The following is a 16,755-nucleotide window of genomic DNA, read 5'->3' on the forward strand; positions in this document are numbered from 1 at the left end:
TTCAACTCTCTAAGCAACTCTCTGAGCCACCCAGGTGCCCCGGTAGTGTAAAACTTTTATTTGTAAATATTGGAAATGCAAAACCAATTGCAATATATTCCCGTACCTTTCCCAGAAAAATTAAGGAATCACAAATATATTATTATAATTTTAGAAAAAAGGTATGTCTTATGGTAGTTGGAAAACAAAAGCAAATATACCATGCTTCTTAGGATCACAGTCTCCTAAGAATTAACCCGGGATTATGTAATATTTTAAATATTGTAACAGTTACTGCATATAGACAGAAACCCACCCCATCCATCCCTCAAAATCTGGCTGTGGGATCAAGATTGCTGATGCTGCTAAAGGGAAGGAAAAATTCTCCTCTATCCTCAGGGTCTTCCTTAGTCCACTAAGAATTAAACTGACATGAGACAGATGAACAGGAGGAAAAAAACCACAAAATTTTATTATGTGTGCATGGAGGCCCTATATTAAAATTAAATCCCAAACACATGACCAAAGCAGGCATTTTTTAAAATACATTTTACATAAGGAGACAATAAGTGTGTGAGGAGTTGACAGGACAAAGAAAACTTATGCTGGGGAGTTTCAATTAGTAAGTAATTCTAAACAGAATTTGGGCTGGTGAAAAGTACCCAGGGTTACCTTATACGGCCTTCTTGGCTTGAACTTTCCCATCTCTGGTGATACGGAGGTCTCCTGATCTCCTGGTACAGGGTGGGTCTCTTTCACAAGAGATTCATTTCCTCCTTTCAGGGGAACAGGAAAGTCTGAGTGTTGTCCTTGCATAGGCTGTGTTTTAAGTAGCTTTAATTTGAAATAATCAATATGCCATTTGGTATATTTTGGGGCGGCTTGCCCTCGCTCCCAGGCCACAAACACAGCAGGAGAGTATCAGATGGTTTATGACTCACTTACTGACTTTATGTGGACACCAGGATGGCTACCAATCCAAAAATGGCCTGAGAGAAGGGAGAAAAACGACTAGCTAGGGGTCTTTTGGTGGTTTAGAGGAGGTATCGAGGGGGTGCTAAAAGTTTCTCTGCAGTGGGACCTTGCTTGGTTAGAATCATCCCACCAAGCCCATGAAGGGACACCTAGTCTGTCCTAACAGCTTATCCAGGTGTGGGGGCAGAGGGTGAAGCCAGAGAGGTGAGGCTTAAAAGACATTATCTTCAGGGGCACCTGGGTGGCTCAGCCAGTTGAGCCTGACTCTTGGTTTTGGCTCAGTCTCGGGGTCATGGAATCAAGCCCCCACTACCCTCCACGCCCCACCTTGGGCTTTGAGCTCTGCGGGGAGTCTGCTTGGGGATTCTCTGTGTCCCTCCCCCCTACTAAGTTTCTCTCTCTAAAATACATTTTTTAAAAAAAGACATCAGCTTCAAACATCAGAAATGAACTCAGACTCTTTATTACAAGCATTTTCTATTAACATAGGAAGAAAATGGACCACATAGGATGCTTTACAAGGTGGTTCAGGATTCATCTTTGACTATACTTACTGAGAGTGATTCTGAAGAAGGTCTAATAGAGAAATAAGGCATAAGTTTTTCTGTAAAAACTTCACTGAATGTATATAAATGTGATCTATTACTCATATTGTAAAATGAAACTTCTCCTAACTCATAATCCAGAAAAATGCCAATCTGTCTTAGGTTTCCTGAATCCTCTGGGCCAAATGTACTAGTCCAGAACTGAATTTGCCAGCAGCCGTTGTTTGGGGTTGGGGAAAGAAGACCATTTCTGGGGAAGGATTCCTTACACATACCTAAGGACCATTCCCCTGTGCCTCTTACTTCTACCTGCCAAAAACGCCTGCCAGCATCAAATCCCTCACAACTCAGGACAGCTGGGTAAGAAGTAAATGTTCCAGGATTGCTAACATGACTTGGTCTCATCATTTGAGATGTTGCAGTTTTCCTGTCTTGTGAGATAAGAAGAGTATGGTGAGCAGTTTCGGGATCTAGGGTCAAATCTACCTGAAATGTGCTGATCATTTTCTGCAGGCCAAAATACTGTGGGGGGAGACTGCATACCTCCTTCTTTAATTTATATGAAAAGGCCACTGGGGGTTGTAGGCATTCATATGTGTTGCGGATACTTTCAATACCCCTCAGTAAATCTAGGTCTGTCTGCAAACACTTCTCTGTTATTTCACTAAGCAGACTCCTTAGTGTGGAGTGGTGGTCTGACATCTGGTTTTTGCTTTCAATTATTTTTTCTTGAACATCATTCTCTTCAATTAGTAACCTAATATGGACTGCACCCTGCTCCTTTCCCAAGAAATGCTTAAATTGTTCAAAATCAGCATGCAGTTTATGTTTTCGATTTTCCACCCTCTGTCTCAACTCAAGTAAATTTGAGACTTGCATTTCTAATCCCTTTTCAGTGTCTTCAACCTGCTTCTTCAAGGGCTTGATGTAGCTTTTGAGCTTCTTCCTGTGGTCAGCTGCAGCTCGCTCGATGGGTGTCAGGGGGTGGCCCAGGTGGCTGGAGGAGACCTTGCACCAGGGACACAGCAGCTCCAGGTCCTTCTCACAGAACAGGGACAGAGGCTGACTGTGCTGCTCACACAGGGCTTTCCCTTCCTGCAGTCTCCTCTTGCTCCTCCTGGCGGGAAGCTGCTGGACCAAATCGGTCACATGACCTAACTGCACGTTCCTCTTGAAGGTCCTGTCAGGACAGTGGTGGAAGCAGACGGGACAGGGGAGGATGTCCTGTAGGTCTTCCCAGCGCTGGTGGATGCAGGAGCTACAGAAGTTGTGCCCACAGTCAGTGGTCACTGGGTCTCTCAGGTAATCCAGGCAGATGGGGCAGCTGGCCTCGGCTTGGAGCTCAGCCAGGGACGCTGCAAAGGGCATTGTGCAGGGAGGGGTCTGTCTGAGGAAACTCCCTTCAGAAAGGCCTGGATCTGGGGCACCTGGATGGCTCAGAGGGTTAAACCTCTGTCTTCAGCTCTGTTTATGATCTCAGGTTCTGGGATTGAGTCCTGTGTCAGCCTCTCTGCTTGGCAGGGAGCTTGCTTTCCCCCTTTCTCTCTGCCTGCCTCTCTGCCTACTTGTGATTTTTGCCTGTCAATTAAATAAATAAAATCTTAAAAAAAAAAAAAAAAAAAAAAAGAAAGCAAGAAAGAAAAGAAAAGCCTGGATCTCTGGGAGCTGGAAAAATTAAGCAGCTGATGACTCTTCAGTCTTCTCTCTATTCCTTCCAAAGCTGCCAGTGGTAGGTTTCCTGGATCTGCAGGAAACTCTGGCCACTCAAGCCTGTCTCTGCTCCTTTCCCTTCAGCTCTGCGGCAGCTGGCAGGAGTTATAGCCCCCAATCAGTCTCTGCTCTCTGGCACTTTTGTAACCTTTCTTCAATGGCCGGAAATTGAAGCTTCCTTTGTAATCCTCTTCTTAGGAAAGAGCCACAACTCTAGGAAGAACAGAAATCAATGTAGTTAGCAAAATCCAGATGTGAGCAACTGAGACAATTCACCAGTTTCTTCTAGAAAATAACAGGAAAGAAAAAAGAATACATATGAAAGACATAAAGAGGATATATTTCATTGACAACATTTTACCAGGTTCATTTACTGTATTCAAATACATTTTTAAAAAGATAATTGTCGTTATTTTGGTCAGTGGATATTTGACGATTTCTTAAAAAGAGTAATGTGATTTGGTTAATGAAGAGACTCCATACTTGGAAACAGTATAATATTTACATGTAAGCCCTATGGTATCTAGGATTTGCTTCACAGTTTGAGGGGTAGGAAGAGTGGGGGTATAATTTGCTGCGTGTGTACATGAGATATTGTTGGCCAAATTGTGTCCCCCCCCCACAATCATGTTTAAACCTTAACTCCCAGTACGTCAGACTGTGACCCTATTTTTCAAAAAAAGGTTTTTTTTTTTAAAGTTTATTTATTTTTAATTAATCTCTACACCCAGTGTGGGTCTTGAACTAATGACCCTCAGATCAAGAGTCACACATTCTTCTCACTGAGCCAGCCAGGCACCCCTGTGACCCTCTTTTGTGGTAAGGCCTATAAAGTGATGATTAAGTTAACATGAAGCTGTTCAGGTGAGGCCTAATGCAGTATGACTGTTGTCCTTGTAAGAGAAGGAGATATAGGCATGGGCAGGCATATAGGAAAGGCCATGTGAGAACAGAGGTAGGAGGCCATCTGTAAACCCAGAAGGCCTCAGGACACACCAAACCTAATGACACCTTGATCTTCAACTTCCAGCCTTCAGAATTGTGACAGAACACATTTTTGTTGTTTAAGTCAGGTGGTATGTGGTATTTGATTATGACAGCCCCAGGAAACTAATACATGGGGTTTATTAAACTATTTTTCTATTTTATAAGCTTAGCATGTTCTATATAAAAACATTTTTAAAAAGGCTAACCATTGTTTTCAGGGTGTTACTGCCCTCTGCCAGCCAAGTCAGCTTCTGTCTTCCTTCTTTGAGCCATAACCCTTCTCTCCCTCTGTCTCAAAGTGTCAGATTCCCTCTGTCTCTGTGTCCTAGGGAAACTTAAGAGATTAAAGCAGACTTAAAATACAGGATAAAAATATAGTTAAATTTGGCAAGGTAGATATCTAATTAAAAAAAAAAAAAAGAACCCTACTGCTGATTATTTTAGGTGGCAATAATGGTATTAGACATCTTCATTAAAAAAAAAAAAAAAAAAAAAACAAACCTGGGGTGCCTGGGTGGCTCAGTGGGTTAAGCCGCTGCCTTCGGCTAAGGTCATGATCTCAGGGTCCTGGGATCGAGTTCCGCGTTGAGCTCTCTGCTCAGCAGGGAGCCTACTTCCCTTCCTCTCTCTCTGCCTGCCTCTCTACCTACTTGTGATCTCTGTCTGTCAAGTAAGTAAAATCTTTAAAAAAAACAACAACAAACCTTTTAGGGATGACTGTTTGGCTCAGTCAGTAGAGTATAAGACTCAGGGTCATGAGTTCAAGCCTCACGTTGAGCATGGAGCTTATTTAAAAAACAATAAATTTTAAAAGATTATATGTATCTTCTAGGTAGACATACAAATAGTCAACAGACACATGAAAAAAAGTTCTATATCACTCAGCATCAGGAAAGTACAAATTAAAACCACAATGAGATACCACCTAACTCACTTTGCCACAGAATGGCAAAAATTGAACAAGTCAGGAAATGAGAGATGCTGGCGAGGATGCGGAGAAAGGGGAACCCTCCTACACTGTTGGTGGGAATGCGAGCTGGTGCAACCACTCTGGAAGATAGTATGGAAGTTCCTCAAAAAGTTGAAAATAGAGCTCCCCTATGACCTAGTAGTTTCACAACTGGGTATTTACACCAAAGATACAAATGTAGTGATCCAAAGGGGCACCTGCATGCCAGTGTTTATAGCAGCAATGTCCACAATAGCCAAACTATGGAAAGAGCCCAGATGTCCATCAACAGATGAATGGATAAAGAATATGTGTACATCCAACAGAATACTACTCAGAATACAACAACAGAATATATACAGAGAGATGTGTGTGTGTGCACGCGCGCGCACGCGCGCACCCATACACAACAGACTACTACTCAGCCAGAAAAAAAATGAAATCTAGCCATTTGCAGCACCATGGATGGAACTAGAGGACGTTATGCTAAGTGAAATAAGTCAGTCAGAGAAAGACAACTATCATATGATCTCATTCATATGTGGAAATTGAAGAAACAAAACAGAAGATCATAAAGGAAGAGAGGGAAAAATGTAATAATACAAAATCAGAGAGGGACAAACCGTAAGAGACTGTTAAGCATAGGAAACAAACTGGAGGGGAGCGGGGTGGAGGGATGAGGTAACTGGGTCATGGACATTAAAGAGAGCACATGATGTAATGAGCACTGGGTGTTATATAAGACTGATGAATCACTGACCTTTACATCTGAAACCAACAATACATGATATGTTCATTGAATTTAAATAAAAATAAATAAATATTTAGGGCACCTGGGTGGCTCAGTTGGTGAAGCAGCTGTCTTCAGCTCAGGTCGTGATCCTTGGGTCCTGGGATTGAGTCCCGCATCAGGCTCCCTGCCCAGCAGGGAGCCTGCTTCCTCCTCTCTCTCTCTGCCTCTCTACTTGTGATCTCTGTCAAATAAATAAATAAAATCTTTTAAAAAAAGGTTAACTTCTACTACCTACCTCCCTTGAGCTTTCCTTCCATCTCAAAGTCCTCTGGTCCCTGCAGACCCATTCTCTGTGATCCACACTTGCCCACAGTCTCTTTCCATACCAAATCTCCCCACCTTCCCTATCCCCACTCCTCTACTGGTTTTAAATAATAAGAATTTGGTGTGACACTGAATTCCAGTGTCTCTAAGTCTCTTCCTTACTTGGATTGCTTCGTGATAGATTTCCTGATTATTCTCAACACTGTTCTCAAAATTAGATCAGTATTGGATAAAATCACGTTAAAGTCCCTGCAACACCTAAAGTCTTGCTTTATCACCAAAACAAATTCCATGGCTGATCACAACCTAAAAAGAAATTGTATGTGTGTCTATATGAAAATATCAACAGGGACGCCTGGGTGGCTCAGTCGGTTAAGCCGCTGTCTTCAGCTCAGGTCATGATCCCAGGGTTCTGGGATCAAGTCCCACATCGGGTTCCTTGCTCGGCAGGGAGCCTGCTTCTCTCTCTGCCTCTACCTGCTTGTACGTGCTCTCTCTCTCTCTCTCTCTCTCTCTCTGACAAATAAATAAAATCTTTAAAAAAAAAAAAAAAAAAAAAAAAAAAAAAAAAAAGAAAATATCAACAAATATCTAACTGGTCTTCAGTTAAGTCATCACACATCTATAAAACTGTGATCAAAGTTCTCTGAGACAGAAGGTGGAGCAACAATGAGCATGGGGTCTGGTACCAAGCAGGTCCTCACACAGAAACCCCTGGGACGTTCCCACACCTCCCTCAGGTGGTCCAAGTGAGCAGCAGATGTTGGGTCCCACACAAACCCACAGCTGCAGCCCTTCCCTACCCCTACTGCCTCCTTCTCTGAGCTCACTACATCATCCACCCTGCTGCCTAGAAGAATCTTTTGCGAATGAATGCAACGGGGACTGCCGACCTCTCTGAAACCTCCCAGACCAGACCAAGTGGGTCAGGTCAGCTCCCGATTTACCGCCCTCAACCACGACGGAGAGGTGCCTGCATGGATCACCCCAGGCCCCCACCCAACGCTTGCTCGACCCTCGCCTTTGCTCCCGCTCTGCTGCGCCCTTCATTCTGGTCCCTTTCCTGAATCCCCACTCACCCGTGGCCTAAGACGCGCTCAGCAGCTCACGTTCGGCTCAGGTCTTGGCTCTGCGCTGGATGGGGAGCTGCTCTGAGGTCTTAAGGCCTCAAGGGCGCTTGACTCCACCCACCCAGAACCACAGGCCCCTCCCTTCTTCGCAGACACCCCGGTCTTCTCTGTTCCAGGTGGGAATACACAACCTGGCCCACGTTCTCTGTTTACTATTACATTCAAAATCCGACCCGTTTGGTTTTATACTCTTGTAAGGAGTTTCCTTTCCCTTGTCCCATTGGACAGACTCTGGATGCAATCATCCTCAGGATGCAGGCTCCTGATACTTCCCATAGTCCTCTCTGATTGCATCTTCTGGGCGCAGGCATCTAATTCCATCAGTGAACTGGTTTTCCCGCTCCAGCGAATGCTTTGGAAAGCCCTCCTCTTGTTTTTCTCAATTAGTGAGAGGCATATCTTGTTGAGCAGTCTTGGCCTATTCTTTCTCAGCCTATTTTAGTATCTCCCACCCTTTGTTTATTCATTTTTAGAGATTTATTTATTTATTTATTTATTTACTTGACACAGAGAGAGAGTGAGCACAGGGAGGGGGGACGGCAGAGGGAGAGGGAGAAGCAGGCTCCCCGCTGAGCAGGGAGCCAGATGCGGGACTTGATCCCAGTTCCTCCAGATCATGACCTGAGCCAAAGGCTGACTTAACGGAATGAGCCACCCAGGTTCCCCATCTTCAGTCCTTCAAAGGAGAAGTTTCCAGAAACTGTTCTTGTGTCTGCTTTCTAATTCATAAACTCATTCTGTAATTCTCAACTTCCACAGGCTCACAAGTTTCACAGGCAGACAAGCTCTCAGTGGCGTCTTCTTTCTTTTTGCTCATTCAGGAGGTGGAGGTCTTTTAGGGGATTTGATGAATCTTCCCAAATAGTCTATACATAATAAAAGCAAATGTTTATATGCTTTATATGTGTTTTTGTACAGAACATTTCTCTTTGTGTATCTCCAAGTGGGAGCAACCTGTATATTCAATAGCTGTTTTTCTTTTGTTTTTACCCTGTATTAGCACATATACTTTTTTTTTTTTTAATATTTTATTTGACAGAGACACAGGGAGAGAGGGAACACAAGCAGCGGGTTGTGGGAGAGGGAGAAGCAGGCTTCCTGCCGAGCAGGGAGCCTGATGTGGGGCTCTATGCCAGTACTCTGGGATCATGACCTGAGCTGAAGGCAGACGCTTAACGACTGAGCCACCCAGGCGCCCCCACATATACTTCATTTTTATTTTTAAAAATATTTACTTAAGAAATCTCTACACCCAACTTGGGGCTCGAACTTATGACCCTGAGATCAAGAGTTGCATGCTCTTCTGACTGAGCTGCCCAGATGCCCCACACATGTACTTCATTTTAAAATGTGTTGGCATCTTTTTTTTTTTTTTTAAGATTTTATTTATTTATTTGACAGAGAGAGATCACAAGGAGGCAGAGAGGCAGGCAGAGAGAGGGGGGGAAGCAGGCTCCCTGCTGAGCAGAGAGCCCGATATGGGACTCGATCCCAGGACCCTGAGATCATGACCCGACCCGAAGGCAGCGGCTTAACCCACTGAGCCACCCAGGCACCCCTGTGTTGGCATCTTTAAGAAAAAGCCTCAGTGGGAAATATAAACATGATGAATATTTTCTGAAGAATCCTCTCCCTACCCCTCTTCCTAACATAAAAGAAGCTTGAATTTCATGCTGAGGGGCTGAGGGAGATGGTTCTTTGGAACAGTAGTCTGCCATTGGCTTGGTTTGCTTTGCTTTTCCTGCTTCTCTACAAGCTTGGACTCCATTACAAATTTAGCAAGCCAGCTTATGGCCAGCAGACCTGCCTCAGGGATTCTTCAGGGAAGTCCCTAGCAACTATCAGGACAATTTGATCCAGGGGCTTCTTCTTTTATTTGATTTCTTTCACAGGCTACCCCTGCACCAGGCTTTTGAGGCAAGAATTCAACAAACGTCTCTGAGTCCACAGACCCAAAAGTAGGGTAAGTCATTCCTACATGCACAACTAGGAACTCCCTTCCCCTGTATTAGGGCTTTTCCTTTGGGAGAAGCCACTTTGCTTGCTTTTGTACCCCATACCCTGTTGGAGAGGGGAATTCTTGTTAGAATTTTACCTGATTTCTTTATGAACCAGTTCATTTGCATTTGGTTGGTTTGTTGTTGCAGCTTTTGGTATATTGGTATATTGGTATATTTTGGTATATTGGACAAGACTTGCACTATTAGATGTGTTTTGTAAAAGGGAGATATTTGGAACTTGGGCTTTTGGTTATCTGTACAAACATGAGTGACTCTTAGCTTTCTTCTTCCTATTTGGTTGCCTCCAAATAGAGGGTTTAGGTTTGGCTCTCTCAGCTTGTCTAGAAAGCGTTGAGATCTGTTGATGAGGAATGAATATTCACAGAGGTACTCTGGCCTTCATTTTGTTTGTTGCTGCAGCTTTTGATATCTTTGGACAAAACCAGCCATGTGCTAATTGGAAAATGGGAAATGACTAATTGATGGATCCATAAATTATAATGCTATCTTGCAATTAGATTTGTTTTTGAAAAACAGATATTTGGAAATTGGGTCTTTAATGTCCTATCCACAAATATTAGTGAAACAAAGGCTAGTTTTGTTTATATCCTGTTTGTGTGTATGTGTTCAAATGTGCTGTAAATGTGAGATATTTCCTCTACCGCCAGATGGTATCACTCAACATTCATTTAGAAAAGAGCTCTATTTAATGGGTTTAAAGTCAAGCACTTATAAAAACTGGGCATTTTAGGGGCGCCTAGGTGGCTCAGGGGGTTAAAGACTCTGCCTTCGGCTCAGGTCACGATCTCAGGGTCCTGGGATCGAGCCCCACATCGGGCTCTCTGCTCAGTGTGGACCCTGCTTCCTCCTCTCTCTCTCTGCCTGCTTGTGATCTCTCTCTGTGTCAAATACATAAATAAAATCTTAAAAAAAAAACCAAACAATAACAAACTGGGCATTTTAAAACTCAGACAGAAACTGACCAAATGTTTTCCTTTTTTTAAGATTTTATTTATAACCAAATGTTTTTCAAATTCACATAATTTGGGATAATGTTTGGTAAACTAAAATTCAAAGGTGTTGGTTTAATTAAAATAGATGTGTCTTTAGGTTATCAACATTAAATATAAAATTTTTATTCTACCAAGGTTTACTAAATGTCAACAGGTTCATGTTGTCTTTGTTGCAATTTGTCAGAAAAAATGACTTAAAAATGGTGGTTAATTTTTTCTGTCTACAAAGTTTTCATGGATAATTGTTAAGAGCAAAAATGTTAAATAAATTAAAAAGGTTTACAGGTAAAACTTTAAATAGCTTCAAATTTAAATTTAAAACTTTAAATAGTTTTGGTAACCTGAAACTTTGACATTTTGCCAGGTTAAATGGTAAATTGAACTGAATTCACTGGATATTTAAGTCTTTTTTTAACAAGATAAAATACTGAAACATGCACCACTGAATGTAGGTTTATCTGCTTTTGGCTTCTTATTACAGAGAAACAAAAGATAAGTCTGGGTCTGCTAGTAAACATGTTTTATGCTTTATTGAAAGTTATACTATGAAAACACATTTCTAGAAATTATGAAATATATCCATAAATTTGCCAATTCTTTTTATTTTAATTTTAAAGATTTTATTTATTTGACAGACAGAGATCACAAGTAGGCAGAGAGGCAGGCAGAGAGAGAGAGGAGGAAGCAGGCTCCCAGCGGAGCAGAGAGCTGGATGTGGGGCTCGATCCCAGGACTCTGGGATTATGACCTGAGCCGAAGGCAGAGGCTTTAACCCAATGAGCCACCCAGGCACCCCAAATTTGCCAATTCTAAATTTACCAGCATTCTAAAGAATTCTGGTGTAGTAGTTCACAGTAGGTTACTACTTAGCTTTCACTGGAGACTAGGATTTTAAAAGTTAAAATTCTAGTAAATGTAGACTCCAACTCCCTCCCCTTCCCACTCTTCTTAACATGAAAGAAACTCAAATTTCATGCTGGGAGAGATGGTTCTTTGGGACAATAGTCTGCCATCTCCTAGAATTGCTGGCTTTTCAAATAAAGTCTTTCCTTGCCCTAGCATCATGCTTCTCGACTTACTGGCCTGTCATGTGATGTGAGCACAGGGAGCTTGGACTCGGTGACATGATTACATTTTACTGAATTAGTAACCATGTTATATGCCCTTTACAAGTGTTTTATTTTTCAAAAGGCAGAAAGGCAGGCAGAGAGAGAGGGGGGAACAGGTACTGAGCAGAGACGCAGGGCTCAATGCGATGATGACCTGAGCTGAAGGCAGAGGCCTAACCCACTGAGCCACCCAGGTGCCCCTACGAATGTTTTATTTAAATATCTAATTGAATCTCTGTAGCCAATTCATGAAACAGTGATTGCCATTATCTTCAATATATAGAATTGGGAAATGAGCTTACAATGGGTAACTTATGCAAAGTCCAATATGATTGAGATCTTATAAGAACAGGAAGAGACACTGGATGCAGACATACAGAGATAAAGCCATGCAGGGACAAACGGAAAAGCAGGCCATTTGCAAGCCAAAGAGAGAAGCCTCAGAAAGAACCAAACCTGTAATACCTCGATTTGGATTTCTAGCCTCTAGAACTGCGAAAATAAATGTCTGCTGTTTAAATAGCTCAGTTATGGTATTTTGTTTGGCTACCCTTGATCAATACAAGTATTGTCACTCTTGAATACTGTTTAGCTGGTGTGATATGGTATCACAGTTGTAGTGTGTGCAATTTAAAATGACAATCTCCTGATTACTGATAAACTTCCTCATCTTTTTATGTATTTATGGGCTGTTTATAATTTCTCTGCTGTGATGCACCTTCAGTAATACACCCATTTTTATGTTGGGCTTTGCTTAGCTATGGCTGCTATAACAAAATACCATGTACCAGTGGCTTGAACATTTATTTCTTACAGTTCTGGAGGCTACCAATCTGAGATTGGGGGCCAACATGTTCTGTTTTTTTTTTTTTTTTTTTTTTTTTAAGATTTTTATTTATTTGAGAGAGAGATCACAAGTAGGCAGAGAGGCAGGCAGAAAGAAGGAGGAAGCAGGCTCCCCGCCGAGGAGACAGCCCACAGCCCGATGCGGGGCTTGATCCCAGGACCCTGAGATCATGCATGTCCTGGTTTTAATGAGGGCTCTCTTCCTGGCTTGAGGATGGCTGCTTTCTCACTCTCAGCTTGGATGGCCTTTCCAGGTGCCAGATGCTGGGGAAACAGATTTCTCTTTTCTTATAGGAGCCCTAATCCCATTTTAAGGTTTTTACCATCATGACCTCATCCTAATTAACTCAACCTAATTAACTTCCAAAGGCCCCACCTCTAAATGCCATCATATTCCAAGTAAGGGCTCAACAGATGAATTTTGGGGAGAAACAAATATTCGATCTACAACAGGCTTTCTTTTTCTTATAGACAAATAATAAGTTTTTGTATGTCCTAGAAATGAATCTTTAATTATATACAATGCTGATATCATCTGATTTTTATAGCTTCCCTTTTTACTTTTTATGTATCTATGAAAAAAAATTTAACTTGATAGAATGTGTCAATTCCTTCCCTTAGAAATTACGTTTCTTTCTTTTATTGATTCTATTTTTCCCAGTCAGATTTAAAGAGATATTCTCCTTCCTCAAGTGAGATGACTCTGCCCTCACCCCAACCTCAGTCTACGCAGGATACATCTGACTTGGGCCCAGTGCTGTTACATTGAGAAAACTGGAACATTTTGGCTTTATGTACGTTTGGTGAGACCAAACACATCAGGAAACAATTACCATTGAAAAGATAGTTTATTATTTACAGTGCTCAAGAATGGAGGTCATGCCACATCATGCAGGGTCATGTGGGAATTACCAGTCAGTCAACGGGCAATAGAAAAGCATGCATAAACGTTTATTGGGGTTTTCAAAGGAATGAATGGTTGAGGCACCTGAACAAATTTAGGCTTGGTACATTCTGATGGGGATGATTATTTGTCTGGTGACTGGGGGGGGGTGACTTAGGGGAGAGTGTTCTGAACTTCAAAAGCTGGGAATAGTAGGGGGCTGTTGGCTGTAGTTGGTTTACATATCAAAGCTATAGCCACAGGCGATTTGTTTGCTCATTCTAGGGATTAGCTAACCAAAGTGGAGGCAGTCCCTTCCTGGATTTACATACACACACACAATGAAATATTATTAAGTCACTAAAAAAAAAAATAAATAAAAACTTATCACTTATGACAACATGGATGAAACTTGAGGGCATGTCTGAAATAAATCAGAGAGAAAAAGACAAATACTGTATGAGGTCATTTGTATGTGAAATCTTAAAAAAAACCCCAAACTCATAGAAAAAGAGATCAGATCTGTAGTGGGGGGCAGTGAGGAGGGAAGCCGATCAAACGGTACGAACTTTCAAATGTAAGATACCTGAGTACTGGAGATGAAATGTACATCATAAGGACTGTGTAGTCAACACTGCTGTATGAAATATTTGTAGTTCAGAGAGTTGATTCTGAGAGTTCTCATCACAAGAAAAACATTCTTTAAATTCTTTTTTGTTGTGTTTCTGTTGCAAGGATTGCAGGGTTCTTGTCTCCCACAGTCGAAGACTGAGTCTCATGGGCACTAAAGGGTGAAGTGAAGTGAAAGTTTATGAAGGGAAAGTGGGAACAGAGAGGAAAGAAAAGGCTCTCTAGAGTGAAAGGGGTCCCGAGTGGGTTGCCACTGAAGGTTTTTAGGCTGGTCTTTTATTGAAAACTTGACCAGGCAATTTGTGAGCTTGAGATTCTTGTACCTTCTTGGTTTGAGGAAGAACTATTGATGACGCCCTTAATGACTGACTTCTTTGAGGTTTGGTCATTTTCTGTGATTGAACTGTAGCTGCCAGAGACAAACACTCCCTAACCGGGGCCTGCGGGGTGGTCTGGTCTATTCCGTTATCTCTTGTTCACTCTGGCTTAGTGCTTTCACCTGCCAGGAAAAGTTTCAGAGCCTCCTAAGTGGCCCCCTACCTCTCCTGCCTATACCTTAATCCTTTCCTTTCTCTTTTATGATGAGGGAACAGAAGGCAAGCTGAGGACAAAGCAGAAGCTGACACCCCATAAACCACCCCCACCATGGGTATATATGACATTCCTCAGGTGCTTCTGGCTATCCTAGAGCTAAGGAGAGGAAAAACAAAGAGTTAACGTCCAGAGACTCCCTCAGTTTACAAATGTTTTAGCAATCTATAAGAACAAAGCATTTCTATCAATAACCTAGCTTCCAGAAAGAAATGTAGTTACAATTAAATGTCCTTATAACCTGTAGCCTATTGACAGATACTGGAAGCAGGCAGAATGTAAGGTTCCTCTAGGAAGCTCCCAAATATCTTAATGTTAAAGTCTTGCTAGAGGGGAAAAACAACCTTAACTTGATAATGGCCAGGCCTCTGATATCTGGAAGGTCCTCTTTAACATATGAAAATCCTTTTGAAACCTCCCTTTTCCTAATCTTCCACCGACCCCCCCTCCCTCCAGCCCCTCTTTCTGGCCACGGTCCCTCCCTCTGTTTTTTTTTTTTTTTAAGATTTTATTTATTTATCGGGGGGGGGGGGGGGGGGGGAGCGAGCGAGCACAGGCAGACAGAATGGCAGCAGAGGCAGAGGGAGAAGCAGGCTCCTTGCCGAGCAAGGAGCCCTGGGACTCCATCCCAGGACCCTGGGATCATGACCTGAGCCGAAGGCAGCTGCTTAACCAACTGAGCCACCCAGGCGTCCCCCTCCCTCTGTTTAATAAGCCACCATTTTGCACCAAAGACATCGGAAGAATTCTTTTTGGTGTCAGCTCCGGACGCCACCCCACCGGACCCCACCTATTTTCCAAAACCACATCAATTTATAGGAGATGGTAGATATTAACTAAACTGACTGTGGTAATCAGTTCACAGTATATGTAAATCAAGTCATTATGCTGTATGCCTTAAACTTACGCAGACTGTGAGTCAATTAAATGTCAAAAACTGGGGAAAAACATGATTAATAAAATTACTAGAGAAATTAACTACATTTTAATAAAACGAGCTCTCAACAAAATAAGATGAATTCTCAAAACTGTTTTACCCTATTCTTACCTAAAATAACAGTTATGAATAGCAAAACAATACACATATCTATTCTGTAGTTTAAGACATAATTAAAATGATAGGTTAATACAATGTATACAATACAGGTTGGCCATTTTGCGAGTTAATCACTGGATATTATGTATGAAATATACAAGTAAACCAAATACTAAAATGTATGCCATTTTCATTTTTTAAAAAGAATTTATTTTTAAAATATTTATTTATTTGAGAGAGAGAGAGAAAGCAGGAGCAGGGGGAGAGGCAGAAGCAGACTCCCCTCTGAGCAAGGAGCCCACCTGGATCCCAGGACTCTGGGATCATGACCTGCGCTGGAAGTTGCTTGACTGACTGAACCACCCAGGCGCCTCAAAATGTATGCCATTAAAAAAAAAAAAAAAAAAAAAAAAGAGTACATTTCAGGAGGAAAACAGTATTATAATTTTTATTTTACTCCAATTTTATAAATTTTGCTGGGGCGTAAGCCTCACACCTGTGAGTTGGTTGGGAAGATTAGTCACCCAAACTCTGTAAATGTCCTAGTTATTAAGTTTAGCTGCCCAGTTCCAGCTTGGTTAGTTGTGTGAAAAGAGAATTTTGTCAGCCTTTTTTGGAGGATCCCAGCCAGCACTACCATAGTACTGACTGAACGTCCACTCCACAAACACCCTCCTACCCTCCTACCCTCCTCATCTTATTCTGGGTGAGGTGAGGTTTTTTTGTTGTTTGTTTTGTTTTGTTTTAAGATTTTATTTATTTATTTGACAGAGAGAGACACAGCGAGAGAGGGAACACAAGAAGGGAAAGTGGGAGAGGGAGAAGCGGGCTCCCGCTGGTCAGGGAGCCCAATGTGGGGCTCGATCCCAGGACTTTGGGATCATGACCTGAGCCGAAGGCAGATACTTAATGACTGAGCCACCCAGGTGCCCCAATGAGGTGAGTTTTGAAATAATGGTCCAAACACTTGCACGAATTCAGTTCCTCCTGATTCTCATTTCTGCAACAACACAGAAGGTTGAAGGTTGAAGACTTCTGTCTAAATAAGGCTCTTCTATTGTCGAACATGGACTTTCAAGACTCTTATGAAACTGGTGTATTTACAGGACACATGTAGATATATAGCATTAGGTAAAGTCATAAAACATATTTTTTGGTGTTGATAAAACAGGAATGGTAAATAAAACATGCTCAATTTGAAGTCTTTACTTTTAGAACTGCAAAATTGTGGGATGTCTGTGTGACTCAGCTGGTTAGTATCTGCCTTTGGCTCAGGTCATGATCCTAGGGTGCTGGGATCGAGTCCTGCATTGGG

Source organism: Mustela erminea, chromosome 2 (assembly GCF_009829155.1).
Source record: "Mustela erminea isolate mMusErm1 chromosome 2, mMusErm1.Pri, whole genome shotgun sequence".
In the NCBI taxonomy this organism is placed as follows: Eukaryota; Metazoa; Chordata; class Mammalia; order Carnivora; family Mustelidae; genus Mustela; species Mustela erminea.